This window comes from Thermobia domestica, chromosome 14 (assembly GCF_964235325.1).
Source record: "Thermobia domestica chromosome 14, izTheDome1.hap1.1, whole genome shotgun sequence".
In the NCBI taxonomy this organism is placed as follows: Eukaryota; Metazoa; Arthropoda; class Insecta; order Zygentoma; family Lepismatidae; genus Thermobia; species Thermobia domestica.
In genome coordinates this window covers 84,391,162-84,410,784 of record NC_137467.1, presented here as the reverse complement: position 1 = coordinate 84,410,784, position 19,623 = coordinate 84,391,162, and the positions used below count along the sequence as shown (strand labels likewise).

General features: G+C 34.7%; 1 long non-coding RNA gene across 1 annotated transcript in view; it reads right to left on the bottom strand.

The window, feature by feature from the left end:
* LOC145670645 (uncharacterized) overlaps positions 1-2,726 on the bottom strand; it is a 44,600-nt gene extending 41,874 nt beyond the window's left edge. The window contains exon 1 of the long non-coding RNA XR_014128367.1: positions 2,630-2,726. This is a non-coding gene — a long non-coding RNA (uncharacterized LOC145670645). The remainder of the gene's footprint in view (positions 1-2,629) is intronic.
* Between the last annotated feature and the right edge of the window lie 16,897 nt (positions 2,727-19,623).

Genomic DNA, 19,623 nt, shown 5'->3' with positions numbered 1-19,623 from the left:
AGGAAAGTGCAAAATGTCATTTCATTTTGTGATGAGAGATGATTCTCCAATAAAGTATTCAAAAATCTATTGATGATTGCAGGTAAAGCAGCCGAAACCGTCTAAAATATATATAGCAGGATGCAATAAGTGACAAGTTTAACGGATTATCAATCAGTAATATGATATTTACAGACATACTTAATAAGCTCAATGAAAAATTTAATAAAACAGGAAGATGAAATAAAATTAGAACAGTTATTATTAATATAATAATAATAATAATAATAATAATAATAATAATAATAATCGGGTAAAAACTAAAAAGCTTTGTAAACCGTTAACTATCCCCATCTTACAAACAAAAACGAGAGTATGGTAACTAAAAACAGAGTTATTCCCCAAAATCTACCTAATATTATTGGTCAATACTGTTAGTTAGCCCTAAACGCTCTCTAATGTCTGAGTATTCCGGATATTCCACGAGAATGTGACAAATACTATGCTTCGCAGCACTGGCCCAAATCCCGGGAGGATGAAAGGGACATGTACCTCCAATCTTGGAACTGGAGGGGACTGTCCCCCAATAAATCAATTTGAAATAATGAGTTCACGCCATTGATTTGTAGTACTGATATGTATTACTACCGTACTTCATCTACATCGCCTGATACCGGTATATAATATACAACAGGTTCACCTCAGTAATCAGATTCATCTACCGTAATATGAGTGTCATCTCCTTCCCCCCAAAATAAGTCTCAAATCTGTCCCTCCAATGTTGAAAACAACTCTGTTCATCTTCAAATTCATAAATATTTTGAACATCGTTTAAAATTATATATACATAAAATTATACAACAGTCTCCTGCATGAGTTGACAGTTAAAACAAGAATAATAATGATTGAATATCATTGATATAGCAAGCAGCAAGAGCAAGGAGTACTTACGGACTTTTTTTTTTTTTGGCAAGTGTGCATTTTGACTTTCCTTGCCTTCTGCTGATAGCGGCATTCTTCACCAGTGCTGCTGTGGGTGTGATAAGACAGTGTTACAACTAGAGGAAAGAACGAGCTTGAGAGCCTTGACTGGACTGGACTAACCATTCATCCTACTTTATTTTTCTTCACAACAACAAATTTCCAGTTGAATTTATGAACAAAACACCTCCTAGAGTACGAAGTCATTACTTAATACTTTGACCCCCTTCTGCTCAAAAACACAAAACGCGCTTTGTTGCGTGTCATGGTATGCTAAAGAACTAACTATTCTCAAAATTTCAGATTTTTTCATCCAGGCCCATTGGAGATATTGGACAGTGAAATATGCCAAATTGGCATAATTCCCCCCCCCCTTTTTTTAGGCCTTTGGAAGCAGCTACAGGTTTGTAAATTTTTGTGTATTAACCAGAGATGTGCGTCTACGCGTAAAAAACGATAGTTTACGTTTACGTGTCAACTATGCGTAGAAAAAGTAAACAACGTAGACTATGTAGAATATGTCAACAACACGTAATTTAATATGGCGTCGTGGACAATAAAGAAGCTTTCTTTTGTCGTTACCTTGCGAAATTGCGTACAAAATAAAATGCCTAGACCAGCGAATAGTAACTTTCGAATACTTAGTTTCGTCTTGATGAAGGAAAATGAAAAATATTATGCATTTTGTAAAATATTCAAGAAAAAATTGGCAAATACAGCAGCTTCAAGACTGAAAGCCCACAGGTGAGAATTAGTTTTGTAAATTTCATTATAAAAGCAGTGCTCGAAGTGGAAAATCTTAGGAAGTGGTATGTGCAGAGCAGAGTAAATACAAAGATTAGATAATTCCCTCTACTTTTTATATGTTAGTCGTTTCCCTAATCTTTCGCTGCACTGAAGCAAAATAACTGAATGAGGAAATGTGAACAAACGAGCAACGAAATTCTTCCTTACATTTGATAGTGGTTGTCTACATAGTCTACACGGGAAAAGGTGTAATGTAGATTACGTATAGATTACAGTAGACAATCGCGTAGACGTAAAATTATAGTTTACGGCACATCACTGGTATTAACTTATGATCCCGGACTACATGCACACACAAATTCAAACATCTACGTCAATTGTTTCCTCTTCAAAACATGTCTTCATCAAAGACGTCTTCAATGGCCAAAAATGTTGCTACTGTAGACCCTGATTTCATTCCCTTCAAGTGGTTTTAGGCAAAAATGTTAAGAGGTCAAAGTTTCACCTCTGCATGAGTTGGGGATGTCAAGCAATTTTCAATTTGGTAGGTCAATGCTGAGATATTCAAAACAACGCCTAAAATCGAAAAAAACGGAAAATGGTAGGAGTCGCTGTGTAGCCATGGGATGTTGTAAAAAAAAAATAATTAATTGTGATTTTGAAGTACCCTGATATAATATAAATATTCATGAAAAAGTTAGATTTTTTTGAAAAGGTCGAGCAGCAATTTTTAGTTTTATAAATTTAAATTGTTTTGCATAAATGTATTAGATGTTCGATGTGATCCCAAATTTTTTTAAGAAATTATATATATTTTTTTCATTTGTTGGAAAATTAACTGTAGCCTTAATTATATGATGTAATAATTTCATCCTCTTACGATTAAAAAGTTCACAATCAGAGATTAAGCGATCCTACTTACCCGCTGCGTACACTGGTTTCATTTAATTCCATTTCGATGTCACGCGATACACCTTCTTCATAGACGCGGACACTAGACCCCGGTTGGTTTTATTTTTAATGATTACTGAATTTAAGTTTAAATATTGTTATGACAACTGATACATTGTTATAAATATTACTATGAAAAAAGTATTATTTTGTCTTTTTGTTTCTTAATAATTTTTGTAACGTATCTAAGTATTGTAAATTTATTTTGATTTTTAAAGATTTGTTAAGTTTATTATTATTATTATTATTATTATTATTATTATTATTATTATTATTATTATTATTATTATTATTACATGAAGAAGCACTTTCAAACTTGAACGACCAACTGGAAAAACATTTAAAATGAAGATAAATAAGAAAACCAAAGTGATAAAGTGCACTGGAGCAAATCCCGGGAGGATGAGGGGGACATGTCCCTCCAATCTTGGAACTGGGGGAACTGTCCCCCCAATAATTCGATTTGAAATGTATTTTTGGGGGAGAAATGTGATGATTTATGTCCGATTGCCACAAAAAAATGTGAGATGAAATTGTTGTCCTCCCAGAATAAGCCTCAAATCTGCCCGCCTCCCAATGTTGAAGACAACTCTGCTCCCCTGATCCTCCATAGCTTTGTTTTTCAACTTCATAAATATTTTGAACGTCGCTTATATATTATTATTATTATTATTATTAAGGAAGGCTGCAATTAAGGAAAGTCCTTTCCAAGAATGTAAATTATTTATCTACTATAGATTGCCCTTAGATAATATTTACTAGTTCAAAATCTGAAAACCAAGTTTCTCTTCTTACAGGGACCTCAAATAATTGTAACTAATTGGTTGGTTTTAAGTTTAATGACCCTTTCAGCAGCGAGGCTATTAAGACATGGATCTACTACTTAACATTGGATCCTAACCACATGAAAACTTATCGAGAATCGAGCCTGGATCGCTGGGTGTCCTGAGCTGAGGATAAAAATATAATATTGAACATTTTGTTTAGCCAACACCTAGACTTTTTTTTTTTAAAGCGCGGCGTGGAATCACCGTAGACTGCAGAACAGCTCTGACTCAACATGGAATGGAGGGATATGATTTATGAATGGTTTCTAGACGAATATTGAACCATTCCTTATGCAGTGCAGAACAGCGGCGCCGAATATATATACAGGGTGTTTCAAAACAACACCGACAACATTTGGCAGGTGATTCCTGACACCAAGGTAAGACAAAAGGTATAGACCAACCAGGATGCACAAATGCTTTCTTTCGGGGTTAAAGGCCGCCTAAAACATGAAAAAAAAAATCACTCTAAAGGTCCAGAGCTCCAAAACTATGGGACCTGCCAAGTCGGGTCAAGACTTCACTTAGGAACTAATACATGAACTATCCAAAAATACAGAATCCTAACGAATTCACACATTTTTCATAGAGGGAGTTTGGCTACAGACATATAATTTGAAGTACACCTATTACCTCTAAAAAAATTGTTGCAGAAGTACAGTAGGATTCTGAAACTTGGATATCTGGCTAGTGCACATATCAGTTCCGAAGTGAAGTCTTAACCCGACTATGGTAGGTCCCACAATTTTGGAGCTATGGACCTTTAAAGTTCACTTTTTCATGTTTCCCGCAGCCTATAACCCCGAAAGGAAGCATTTGTACACCCAGGTTGGTCTACACTTTTTGTCTTATCTTGGTGTCAGGAATCAACTCCCAAACGTTGTCGGTGTTGTTTTGAAACACCCTGAATATATCCTTCGCTATCTTTTCAATTCTCTCTTTCATTGGAAGAGCTTCGAAGTTAATAGTTTATGTGAAGAAATAACGAGAAACCTTTCGGTATATTTCATTCACCTCTGGTACATGAAGTTCTTGGTTCGATCCAAGCTCGCGCTAAATCAACTTTGTGGCGGACAAACACCGTGTGCGTGTGTTTTCTCGGGAATCTCCCGTTTCTTCCCACTTTCTTCATTCTACCATTTCATTAAATTCTCATCATCGTCGTCTCTTTAACCTAGCCTACATAATAGAAGGACGAAAAACTTAAAGATTTTATTTTTCCTTTCATTTCTTTCGGTATACCTGGGAAGATTCAGCATTCCAAGAACAGGTTCCATCTACGATGCTTGTATATAAAGCAATATGACGAGCCGTTAGAGCCTGAGAGAGAAGCCGTAATAAAAATGTGTACAAAAGGAATGCAGGCTTCAGGCATTTCTTTCGGTATACCTGGGAAGATTCAGCATTCCAAGAACAGGTTCCATCTACGATGCTTGTATATAAAGCAATATGACGAGCCGTTAGAGCCTGAGAGAGAAGCCGTAATAAAAATGTGTACAAAAGGAATGCAGGCTTCAGGCATTTCTTTCGGTATACCTGGGAAGATTCAGCATTCCAAGAACAGGTTCCATCTACGATGCTTGTATATAAAGCAATATGACGAGCCGTTAGAGCCTGAGAGAGAAGCCGTAATAAAAATGTGTACAAAAGGAATGCAGGCTTCAGGCATTTCTTTCGGTATACCTGGGAAGATTCAGCATTCCAAGAACAGGTTCCATCTACGATGCTTGTATATAAAGCAATATGACGAGCCGTTAGAGCCTGAGAGAGAAGCCGTAATAAAAATGTGTACAAAAGGAATGCAGGCTTCAGGCATTTCTTTCGGTATACCTGGGAAGATTCAGCATTCCAAGAACAGGTTCCATCTACGGTGCTTGTATATAAAGCAACATGACGAGCCGTTAGAGCCTGAGAGAGAAGCCATAATAAAAATGTGTACAAAAGGAATTCAGGCTTCAAGGATTGGAACATAGTTAAGAAAAAATGAAATGTCATATAATAAAACATTTTTCTCGTTAGGATTTTTTTGACAGAATCTGGAAAAAGCCTAAGTTTTTTGTGACCAGAAATATATAGTCAGAGACAATATTAAGTATAGGTTGAGCTATCATTTCTTATATCTCCAACCTATACTTAATATTGTTTCGGACTGTACAAAGCAATGTTGTATAGAAACAAAGTTCTTTTTAAAGTAAAACGCATTCCATTATTTTAAAAAAAAAATAAGTAATAGAAACAGTTTTTGTTAATATAGGAGTCAAAATCTGTATTAACAAATTAATAGATATGTAATATTATCTAATATTATCTAATGTTCTTCGAATAATGTCTCAATTAGAAGGAATAAGCGATGTTTCTATTGTTTTATAAGGCTGTGCCTAGAAACAAATATTTCAATTGCCCGGAAAGGAGGAGGAAAGGAGAAAACGAATATTCACATATATTCAACCGCACTCACGTCATGGATACTTTCGTGTATATAGGTCTTTTTAAGTGTTTACCTTCAACTTCCTCAGCGATGAATTTTTCGGATGAGGAAATGTCTCTACAGGCAAGTTTCTTGGGAACAATGCCCCCATGGAGACGAACTCCTTACAGAAGGCTGTCCGCTGTATATCGGACTACCTTCGATTCGGTGCTGCTACCTGGCTTATCATGCTGGATTTATAAGTTTGTTGGCGGAAGCAGTGTTGTGTCTGATCTTGTAGATGCGTGAGTATTATCAAATGGCGCCGAAAATCAACCGCTATTGGGAGATTTACGTAATGGCCCTTTTCCATGCTAAATTTTTGTACGTACGCATTGTGAAACAGTGTCGTGACAATGGGTTAACACCGGGGTGGCGACTGCAAAAGCTATTGTGGCCCGTTACAACAGGCTTTGCTTGCGAAACGTCCACTCACGAAAACTACAAAGAGAGGGGCTGCAAGCAAAGTGACACCCGTAGTGCTAAAGGGAATCCCCCGACTTAATGTGATGTAACCCACAGATTGCACCTCGCACCGTCAACTGTAAACAAAACAATTCGCAAGTGTAGTTCATTCTTATATACATAAAACCACGTTTCAATAACTCCAGCGGAGTAGACTGGCGTACTTAAAATCTTGGTACGTTGTGTCATTGGTCGAAAACATCTGGACCACTGGACGCACGTAGTCACTTAAAATTTCTCATAATCAATGATAGTAATGCGTTCAGAAAGCGTAATCGCCGGACCCATGAAATACCAGGAAATTGCGCCCCACAGCATCACAGTCCTATCGTTATTTTTTACGGTAGAGAGAAGATATAATCTCCTTTAGGCGTCTATTGTACATAAACACTGTCTGTTGTTAGTAATAAGTTAAAAAGGGACTCATCGGACCATATTACTTGTTTCCAATCGTCGAAGGTTTACCTTATATGACCTTATATGTTGCATATCTTAGTGAATTACTTCCACTCTTTTTTTATTTAATTCTAGATCAATACGCTGAAACACGGATTTAATTATTTAAAATGAAAAGTCCAAGTATCAATTTTCTTGTCTGTCAGATTGAGTGTTTAAACCACCCTTGATGAAATTCTGCGCAGGTCATTGGTATAAGACGGTATTTTTAAACGTTTCCGGCTTGACATTGAAATATCACACCACTGGGAATAAGCTATTCATGGTATATACTGCCATTTAAGGAAGAAATAATATATCAACTTGAACTGTCAGTTTGTTGGAGAGAGGTATTTAAATCAGTCCTGTGTAGTGAGCTCACATATTGCATGAGAACGCTCCAGTCTACACGGCTGTTGTCTCCAAGGCTTCAGTGCTAAATTTAAGCTGTAGGATGAGAGATGAATCTCCTCAAAACTATCCTTCAGAGCAGACTTGGGAAAACACCAATGTAGACTTGAGCATTATCATGCAGTGAGAGCTCAACGCACAGCGACTGTCTGCAACAACAAACTGACGCATCTAGGCAGTTGAAACTGATACACTATTTCTTCAATAGATGGCATTATAAACCATGAACGGTTTATCACCAGTACCGCTATTTGAGCATGACACTGGAAACTGTTGTAAATGTATTTGTACATATATCATGTCAAATATCATTATGGGACAGGAATAATGGACGGAAACTAAGCCTAATTCAGAGAGAATCGCTGAATATTAAAAAAGGATTGTCACAAAGAACAGAGAGCTAATGTAGCATCACCAACTTTAGAACTCAATCAGCATTTAGTACGGCCTTTTTACAATTTTTGTAAATATCATTATACATATATCATTTCAAAATATTCTGGAACAGGAATAATGGACGGAAACTAAGCCTAAGTGGGAGCGGATCACCGAATATTAAAGAGTATTATCACAAAGAACAGTAGAGCTAATGCAGCAGCACCCACTCTAGAATTCAATCAGCATTTAGTACGGTCTGTTTCAGTAACCAAAGTCCACCAAGAGCTGCATAACTTTAAAAATTCGCGGTTGATTTGCGATTTCGTAACCTGTGATCACTACTACAAATGCGATAGCACAAGAAAAAATGTACGAGAATATAAAACATGGACTGCCGATAATTTGAAAAGAGTAATAAAGTTCGATGTGTTACCTTTCGCTGTTCAGTTGTTTCCAAGAACAGACAGTGTTTATGTATGTCGGAAAAGGTAATGACACGGACTGCCTATTTCCTACGGCTAAATTTAGTGGTACTCCATCCTGATTCGAGCAGTAACCATGGGATACAAATGGCATTATAGTGTATAGTATGAAACTAAAAGAGCTGTTCAATCTTAGCAAACGAGCAAATACTATAGAAATTCTCGATTGCTATGAAAAATATAAATTCTTGTACAAAAAACAAAAAGAACTGTTATAGTTATAAAATAAACAATGCACACAATTAAAGCAAAGAATCGTGAAACATAATAAAGTGTGACTTAGGAAAGGTAAATGAAAAACAAAAATACAGAGTTACATATATAAGACAGTAACCTAACTATAATGATCCAAAATTGGTTTCTGAGTATTTAAATAATCATATTTGCACCGTTGCAGAAAAAGTTATTCAAGATATATCTACCCCAAGTGACACAAGTAGACTACAGTCACTTAAATATATTAGTCAGTCATTTTTCGTTACCCCAACTTCCCTACACGAGATCGTGGAAGCAGTACGTAAATTTTATAATAATGGAATGGATGATATTCCACAATTTCTTTTCAAAAAATGTATCCATATTATCACGTCTGCATTAGCGGAGATCATTAATGAGTCATTTTGTCAAGGAATCTTTCCTGATGCAATAAAACTCTCAGTTTTGAACAAACCCTTGTTCAAAAAAGGATGTAGAAAAGAAATAGAAAATTACCGAGCCATTTCACTTTTTTCTATTTTTTTCAAAACTTGTCGAAAAACTAGTACGTAAGCGACTGCTAAGTTTCATTAATGAACAAGACTTAACCCTAGAACGCATATGTGGGGTCGGACAGACGCAGACAGATAATTAAAGTGCCTTGTGGTACAATAAAACTGCATCAAATCTTCATCTTTTGTGACATCTTCTATCTAAATGTGTTTTTGCATCTTAGTAATTTTAGCCTTGTGCAAACAACAATTTCCGAGATTTCTGCCATTTTGTATCAGTACTCTCAGTTTCCATACCTGGGATCTCTGAGACCCCAACAAGAAATACTTATTTGTTTAATGCTATACATGAACGTTGTTAGATAAATGCATTTTATTGTGATATAAATCTAGGCTTAGTGTTTTACAGGTGTTCCATATATTTAATTCTTAATCCATTTTATATAATAATATTCATATACCAAATTAAAACCCATCTATCTGTTTTGACTATAAAGAGAACTCATTGTACCGGTATTTGTTTTGTGATTTCTTCTCTTTGTAGGCCTTTCGCTGTAAGTTTCTCGGATTATGAACGTATTTATGAACCTTCCTGCTAATAATAAACCTAATTTATTCATAATTTAATATCATAGAGAAAGTACTCTCGTCCGTGGCAAGTTAGTGTTACATTATTATGTGAGAGTGTAATTTGTTCTTAGTTTCAAGATACGCCGATTAGTCAGTGAAAATGAGTTCGAGAAGGTTCAGTAAGCCCAGAAGATAGTAACTGTAGAGAAGTTGTGTCTGAGTGATTTGCAGGAGGAGTTTTATCTTCTGAGAAAAGTCCTGAAGATAGTCATGAGGAGAGTGATACAGAAGGATACTTCGAAAACGCACAGGATACGTGATCCGTAACAAATAGTTAAAGTGAAACCGAATTTTCTAGTGGCAACGAAACTTGTTTTCGGATTCAGAAGCCAGTGCATCAAATATTTTAACCAGTAGAAATGGTACAGTATGTTTTTCTACTCCCAATCTTATTACTCATCACAATATGGTGGATATCAGTAAGTTAGGTAGGGAAATGTATACTCAACACGGTATGCATCTGAATCAAGCAGAAAAGGATCTATTAAGTATAAAGATCTGTGAAATAATTGATAAGAGCATAGCCACTACATTAGAAAGTAAAAAGGCAATAGCGATGCCTTGGTCTGTACAGGAAAACCCAAATCACCCGACTCCATGAATGAACTTAAAATTCCGTGGGACCGGGTGAAAACTTCAAACCTAACAAAGTCGCTTAAAATTAATGATATAAGTAGAAATGTAACTGTTAACAAACGATCAAATGTACAAGGTAATATGAGTCAGGGAGTAGAATCGATTTCAGCCAATGCTGTCCACTTAGCTCAACTATCTAATAAAGCTGACGATATACACTCAGTGACCAGCAATGCTCTTAAACTATGCTTTCTTAATGTACAAGGGTTGAAGGACAAATCATTCCTTATTTCAGATTTTGCCTACGAAAATGATTTACATATTTTCTGTGTGAGTGAACATTGGAGTGCAGACAGTGAACTCCAATACAACAATATAGATGGTTTTTCTATAGCAAATAGTTACAGTAGGAGTATATACATACATGGTGGGGTCGCTATCTATGTTAATAGCCAAATAGAATATCGTCAATTAGATATATGACGTATTAACTTTTGTGGTGTATTAACTAACAATTACGATCTAGTTGCAATCACAGAGACATGGATTAACGAATCTCATTATGATGCTGAGTTATTTGATAACAGATATACTGTGTTGAGGCAAGACAGAAACTCTGTCAAAACCTGTAAAACAAGGGGTGGGGGTGTTCTTATTGCAGCCCTAAGTAAACATTGCATGTTCTTATTGGACAGGTGTGATGATAATTATGACTGCTTGATTGCCAAAATAAACAGTGAGGGGAAAACAATATATATTTGTGTTGTGTATTTCTCACCGGGATCTAATATTGAATTGTATAATGATTTATTTACTCGACTTGAAATTAATTGTCCTCAAGGTTGTCCTGTTCTCCTGATTGGTGATTTCAATTTATCGGAAATAAACTGTACGGAATTTAATTTTGAAACAAGCTCTTCTAAATGTAAGAATTTATATGAATTTATGTCCTATTATAATTTGCAATCATTAAATAATGTGACGAACGAAAATAATCGTACATTAGATCTGGTTCTCTCTAATATAACGAATATAGAAGTCAGTAGGGAATATTGTCCACTAATTCCAAAAGATGTACACCATCCATCCTTAGTAATAAACGTGTTGCAGCAGGAGAGCGCGAAGATAAAAAAAGAAAACTAATATATCAGGATATAATTTTAGGAAAGCTAATTTCTTAGAGTTGTATCTTGAATTCTCATCTATTGACTGGAACTGCCTAAAGAAATATGAAAACGCCAATGGCCTAGTTGATAATCTCTATTATATTATTTATAGTGTATTTGACAAGTGCGTGCCACTTAAAAACAACTCAAGAACAGCTTATCCGTGCTGGTTTACACATGAAATTATCAAAAAAATCAAAACTAAAGCAAGGTATCATAAAAAATACAAATGTAATAAAGAAGTAAATTATCTCAATAAATTGAATGAATTGCGTAGGGAAATAAAGAAAGAAATTAAGCTGGCATACAGAGCGTTCATACAAGATTCTGAAAATAACATTAATAACAATGCTAATGAATAAAAAATAAATAAGACTAAGCATCTTCTTGGGGGGAAATTAAATTATGAGGGACGCGAACTTTATCATAATGATGAAATAGTCAATGCTTTTGCCCAGAATTTCTCGTCAGTATATGTGCCAGATACAGGTTTCACTGACATTCCTACGAACAATTTATTAACTTATGTAAGTAACAAACTAGAGTCACTTACCATTGAGGAAATCACTCAATCTGAAGTAGTAATGGCAATCAAAAAATTAAAGCCCAGAACTGCTGTTGGCCCTGATGGAATACCTCCATATATCATAAAGGGTTGTATAGATGCGTTTACATATCCGCTAAGGATTGCATTCAATCTCGCTTTAAAAACATACGTTTTTCCGGATAAATGGAAATCATCTATAGTTTGCCCAATACCAAAAACCAATGATAAACACGAAATAAATAACTACCGGCTTATATCAATTTTACCTACTTTTGCAAAGATATTTGAACAAATCTTATACCGACGAATAATTGACCACATCCAACCCGTAATCTCACCTTATCAACTTGGCTTTATCCCACACAAATCAACAACAACATACCTTGCACTTATCACAGACTTTATAGCAAATTCGTTAGATGTAGGATGTCAGGTTGATGTAATATATATAGATTTTGAAAAAGCATTTGACAGAGTCAATCACAAGGTATTATTACATAAGCTAGGCGAATATAACTTCTCTTCTCCCTTGATCAAGTTCTTTTCATCATATTTAAATAATCGTAAACAAACTGTTATCTACAAGGAATATAAATCATCTGATTATATTGCATATTCTGGAATTCCCCAGGGCTCTAATCTAGGTCCGTTATTGTTCCTTTTATTCATTAACGATCTCCCTGATCATATATTATTAAGTAACAAATTGCTTTTTGCTGATGACCTCAAAATATACGGTAGGATAAAGACCATCCATGACTGTCTCGATTTACAACGTGACATGGAAAATATTGCTAATTGGTGTTCTCTTAACAAACTTAATGTAAACATAAACAAATGTAACATTTTATCGTTTGCCAGAAACAAAAGTCAAATAGAGTTTGATTACTCAATGAATCAGATCTTACAAAATAGATTAAATTCAGTCAAAGATCTTGGAGTTATATTTGATACGAAACTGTCATTTAATAACCATGTAGAGAACATAGTTAACGAATCTCTCAAGATGTTAGGGTTCATAATTAGAACTGGAAAGGAATTTAACAATAGTACTACACTAACAAAAATGTATTATGCCTATGTCCGATCAAAACTGGAATATGCTGCTGTGATTTGGAACCCATCACAACAGCAATACAGACACCAAGTGGAAAAGGTCCAATCTAAATTTATCAAATACTTGATGTACAAGACAACTGGAATCTATCCATATTATGAAAATTATCTAACATTAATAGACAACTTCTGTATCCCTACACTTGAGCAAAGGCGAAATGTGACAGATTTGATTTTTCTCCATAAAATAGTACAAAACGAATTTAATTGTACGGATCTCATATCAACATTAAATTTTCATGTCCCGACACTTAAAACTCGTGCTAATAACTCTGGTCTGTTTTATTGCAAAAAAGCAAGGACCAAATTATTGAAATCACCAATTTGGAGAATGTGTTCTACTTACAACAAAATATGTATCAAACACAAAGAAATTGACATCTGCAATATGAACTCTATGTTTAAGAAAACTATTGTAAATGTATTATGTAATACACCAACACTATAATTGGGCTTATGCCTGTTGTGTTGATGGCAAATAAATAAATAAATAAATAAATATAACTTTTCTTAATACTGAACGTGAATTCGAATCAACTGCATTTTTTCTGGATCAGTACAAGTTAATAATTGTATCTGTTTATAGAACTCCTGATAGTAATCCAAATATATTTTTAGAAAAATTGGAGAAGTTATTGGCATTTCTCAGCAACTGGCATAATTATGAGATAGTAATAGGGGGCGATGTAAATGCACATTTTGATGTGACTACTGACAAACGAACTGTCCATGAGTTACTTAATCTACTCAGACAGCATAATCTTCAAGTGGTTAATCGTAAGCCGACTAGAGGCACAGCGTGCTTAGATAATGCATTACCAATGTAAAAACGGAATATTTAACAAGTAATGTATGTCAATTTCCTTTCTCAGATCATGATGCCCTGCTAGTCAATCTAAGTACAACAAAAGTAGAATCCTGCAACTTTAGTTTTCACACCACCGTACTTATAGCTACTAGGCGCATCACAGAAACTAATTTGCAAAGTTTCATTCAACAATTATCGTGTATAAACTGGGAAGTAAACATTAAGTATGATAATTTAAATGCCAACGATACATTTGATCTTTTTTTAACAAAGTTTCTAAATATTTTTGAAATGTGTGTGCCTAAAAGGGTGGTCCGATATAATTCATCAAAGAAAACAATGTTAGGTAAAAGAACGTGGTATACCCCAGAACTCTCTGACATGAAAGCTAAAGTAATGCAGTATTATAACATATATAAGAATAAAATGACTAGTGAATCCAGTGATATTTATAAGTCTCAAAGAAATAAATATAAATCTGCAATAAAGGTAGCGAAAGCAACATACAATGAAAATTGCATTGAATTATCATCAAATAAATGCAAAACTGCTTGGAAGATAATCAACAAGGTAAGCAATAGTAATAATAATAACAACAATAATGTTACGCTGTCGCCTGATACTCTTAACACGTATTTTGTTACTGCCGTAGAGGAAATCAAGAAAAACAATGCAGATACTAATGTAAATATGTATCAGTATTTAAGTCAACATAGTCCATTTAATAGTTCTTTTGCTATTAGCCATGTTAGCCCTGATGATGTCATAAATGTAGTTAAAAAAATGAAAAATTCGGACAGTAAGGATATATTTGACATATCGAACAACCTTATAAAAGCTATCATTAATCATGTTGCGCAACCCCTTGCAATATGCTTCAATAAATGTTTCTCTCAAGGTATTTTTCCTGAAGCGCTTAAAACAGCAAAAGTTATTCCTATATACAAAACGGGAGATCGATCGTGTTCGTCTAATTACCGTCCAATATCTCTTATTCCGGTTTTTTCTAAAATTATGGAAACTATTGTTAAAGATCAGCTATATAAATATATGACTGAGCAAAACACAATTCTAGAAGTTCAATTTTGATTCAGATCTGGGAAATCCACAATTGATGCAGTAGAATCACTAACGAACAAAATATATGAAGTTTTTGAAAATAAGGGTTTTGCTCTAGCTACATTCTGCGATTTAAGTAAAGCATTTGATTGTGTAGATCATAAAATTCTATGTGATAAGTTAGCGTATTACGGATTCCACAGTAGCAGTTTAAACTTTGTAAAATCCTATTTAAAGGAACGTAAACAGATAGTCAGTGTTAACAACATGCATTCAAACATCTTAGAAGTGAAATATGGGGTACCGCAGGGTTCTGTTCTGGGTCCGGTACTATTTTTAATAATGATAAATGATTTGCCTCTAAATACTAATACCACATCAATTCTATACGCGGATGACACTACGCTACTTAACATAAATACAAGCTTTGAAGAAATGTATATAGAAGCTCAAGCTGCATTAAGAGAGGCAGCGACCTGGTTTAAAAGAAATGGTTTTGTACTAAATCAAGATAAAACAAAAAAAAAAGTAACCTTTAGTCTCAATCACTGCAATGATAAGGGAAGCTATGATGTAACTGAGGTTAAATTTCTTGGTATACGTATAGACAGCCAACTAACCTGGGAACAACATGTCAAATATGTATGTACAAAGCTCTCCCGAGTGCTCTTTCTGTTAAGAAAATTGAGAGATACAGTTCCTTATGAGTATCTGAGGAATTCATATTTTGCATTTTTTCACAGCATAATTGGATATGGGATTTTGCTTTGGGGTAACAGTAGCCAAGCCCATGATGTTCTAGTTTTGCAAAAGAAAGCCATCAGGATTATTGTTGGAACACATGATAAAGAACACTGCAAGCCACTATTTATCAGGCTTAAGATAATGACAGTAGTTAATGTATATATTTATCAAGTGCTACTCTACACTAAGCAAAACCTGGCAAATATGACACTCAGAGATGAAGTACATACATATAATACTAGATTGTGTAAGAAAATTGATATACCCTTCACTAGATTATCGAAGATCAAAAATAGTTATTTAGTTATAGGACCAAAGCTATTTAATAAACTAACATCCTCCATACAACAGCTGCCATTTAAGGTTTTTAAGAAAAAGTTATATGACTGGTTAATAACGAATCCATTTTACTCGATTCAAGAGTTTACTGAATGTCAAGACATTGTGTCCTACTTTGCAGTATCAGTTTATTTCAAATATTATTAGGTTGTTCATAATAATATTAACCAATAACTGATTGTCTGTATGTAAGGATTATTTGATATATATATATATATATATATATATATATATATATATATATATATATATATATATATATATATATATATATATATATATGTATCTACATGTATATTTCATTCGGACGTTGTCTATTGCTTGTAAAGCTCAATTACAATAAAATATTCTATTCTATTCTATTCTATGCTTCACACACACCCTGACCACCACGTGGCCTCAAAACAAGTACTCCACGTGACGCATGGGAGTATTTTATTACACAAGGCATGTTTGAAAAATATTACATGGCACAAATCTTCAAGGAGAGAGCATAGCTTCAGAAAAGAGGGAAACATGGTTAAATGTTACTCCTACGAAGCTAAATGTAAATAGTTGGGTGAATTCTATAGTTCTCACAATAAAAACACCGAAAATTTTTGTTGTCAAAATGAATGTGGATATGGCAAAATATTATTAGCATTACTAGCACATAATGCCTTTATGTTGTAGTAATCGAAATATGCAATTATAATTACTTCCGGCTAAAATACCCGGATGGGGTCTATTAGACCCCACCTATGTAAAAGTGTAAAGTTTTTGTGAGTATGAGTTCTAGGGTTAATCTCGAAAACGCAACATGGCTTTATAAAAAGCAAATACACAAGTACTGCTTTATATGAACATATCAAAGTGGCTATAACATCTTTTGATCAAAAAGTCAATCCTGTAAGCATATATTGTGATCTTTCAAAAGCTTTTGACTGTGTAGAATATGATAAATTATGATATAGTATTAGAAGTATTGCTTTGGAGCGGTTCAAATCATACTTATACAATCGTAAATAAATCGTATAAATTCTTCATACGGACGAAACAACTAAAACTCCGAGCTTAAATAAACTCAAATGAAAAAAATACATAGAAAAGGTGTTCCACAAGGGTCAGTTCTTGGACCCATACTCTTTCGTCTGTATCTTAACGATTTGACTTTAAATATAGAAAAGAATATTATACTCCTTTTTGCTGATGATACAATAGTAACTGTGACTGAAAAAGACAGAGATAGTTTGCAAAAAAAATCATTGATCTTACAAGATCCCAACTTTTTTTTTTTTTTTTGCAAATAAATTAAAATTAAATGCAAATGCCAATAAAACAAAATGTGTTTACTACAATTTATCTCACAGAACATCACACCAACTACCGCATATATCCATTAATCATGAAGTATGTACATTTACTAATATCGCAAAATTTTTAGGTATGTATCTACATAATAAATTTTTATGGCAAGAACACGTGGACAAACTAAGCAAAAAATTTGCCCAGGCTATGTACATAATACGAACTATACTCCCAATACTGAATCTACAATTTCCCTGTACTATGCCATATTCTATTCTCATATTAAGCTCAGGATTGCCTTCTGGGAGTCTTCGCCAAAACTTCAGAATATATTTAAACAACACAAATGTGACATAAGAATCATTACAAAATCACCAAAATGCACTAACTGTAAGAAACTATTTGAATCATTGCATTTGATGACAATTTCTTCTTTGTACAGTCAGTGACAAAAAGTTCTTTCTGTTTGGTAAAATTTATTTCGGAAATAACGGTGGTAGGGCTGGAACGTACAGAAAATTACATTTTTTTTAATTCACTGAATACTGTACTCAAATTGTCCTATTCTAAAGTTATTTACGAAACTAATTTCATCAAACGGAAAGAACTTTTGTCGCTGACTGTACATATTTGAACTTCTCAAAATCACTTGGGATCATTCGAACAATATTAAAAGAGATGGTAATATTCATATCTATCTTAGAGCTCCTCCGTGGTTGAGCAGTTAGCATACGCGCCTTTGGCGTGGAAGACCCGGGTTCGATTCCCGGCGGGAGCTCATGTTGTTCGGATTCCACGTTAATCAGTAGGTCCACGTCTCATATAGCCTCGCTGCTGAACGGGACGTTAAACCCAAAATCAACTCAACTCATATCTATCTTACTCTTTGAAATGATAACTTATCTAGTGTGTATCATAGAACATCTTCATTCGAAAAATCACTGTATTTATATGGGTGTAAAACTATATTAGTACAGCAGTCCATTACTTGGGATCATTTAGTCAATATTAACCCTTGTAGTACCAAGCCTCAGTGTATTTTGAGATAGAATTTTTGAACTCTTATTATTCACAAAGAAAACAGAGGAGAAAGATTCGTCCCGTAGAAACAAGTATTTTGTAAACTTGTTAACACAAAATAAAAATATTGAGTATGAGATCACACATATTCACGATTAAAATCCGAAATTTCGAAAGCGTGGCACATTGTAGCTCCTCCTTGGTCCTGCTAGGGTTAAAAGAGATGGTGATACTCATATCTATCTTACGCTTTGAAAAGATAACTTTTATAGTATGTATCATAGAACATCTGCATTCTGAAAATCATATATTTATATGGATGTAAAACTGTATTAGTACAGGAGACGACACACATAAAACCAGGAAGACACGAAGACAGCACGACGGGAACCGTAGAGGACGGAGCCACTCAGAAATGGCCTATAAAAGTGGTCCTGAAGAAGACAGAAGTATCGGTTGACAATTGATCACTTAACCAACACCTGCTCCTAAGGTCGCCCTGGACGAAGGAGTACTTCCTTGCTAAAATCCCTGGAGGCCACCATGAGCTAAGAGGATTCCTAACCACAATCCGAACCTCTGGAGGCTACCTTGAGCTAAGGAAGCTACAAAAAGTACTGCATCCTGAAATCGCTTCAGTATGCCCTGGAGGCTGCTATGAGCTAAAAGGTTCCCGTATAAAACATTTCATTCCTTCACCTCTCTGGCCATAAGGATATTCACCTTGTAGATTCAAAGACAATTTTGTAATGTCTTTATAAAATAAATTACGTGAAGGGCTAGAATCCCGGACTGTCAATGTATCTACCCATATAAAACATTACAATATAATTTCGATTTTATTTGTCTCTCTTCATACTTTTGCGACCATCCTGTACATATTTTAAGTTTAACGACCCACTATTATGCACCAAAGTTAGGGGGGGCCAGTGATGATGAAGTGGATGATAATAGCGGAATAATAAAAGTGGAAAATCCCAAGAAAATCCAAGCGCAGAGTTTGTCCTCCACGAACCCCGCTTGTCTCGAGCTGGGCTCAAACCAGAAATCCCACGCGCTAGAGGTGAAAGCTATACCACTGACTCACCAGGCCCCATATGAAAATATGTAATAATGTGTAATATATAACAATAAAATAATAAGAGCATACTACACAGTAACCAGTAAACTATAAGCGCTTTCGCTATAGAGTTCATCATATAGGGAAGGGGAAAGACTAATTAAGCTTTAGTTAAACCGTTTATAGTTTCTTTTTTAGTGTTATGTTTTCACTATTTTCTAGACCTGTTTCAGAATCCCTTATATATGACAATTTAACATATATAAGTAATTTCGAAGCAGGTATAGAAAATAGTGAAAACATAACAGTAAAAAGACAGAAACCGTAAATAATTATAGTTTCTCGGATATAAGTTACTCGACAATGTTTTCATTCTTTATTGGTATGGCTGCAGTGCCGTGCCGTGGAAAATCAGCGCCTGGGGCGAGAGTATACGACGGC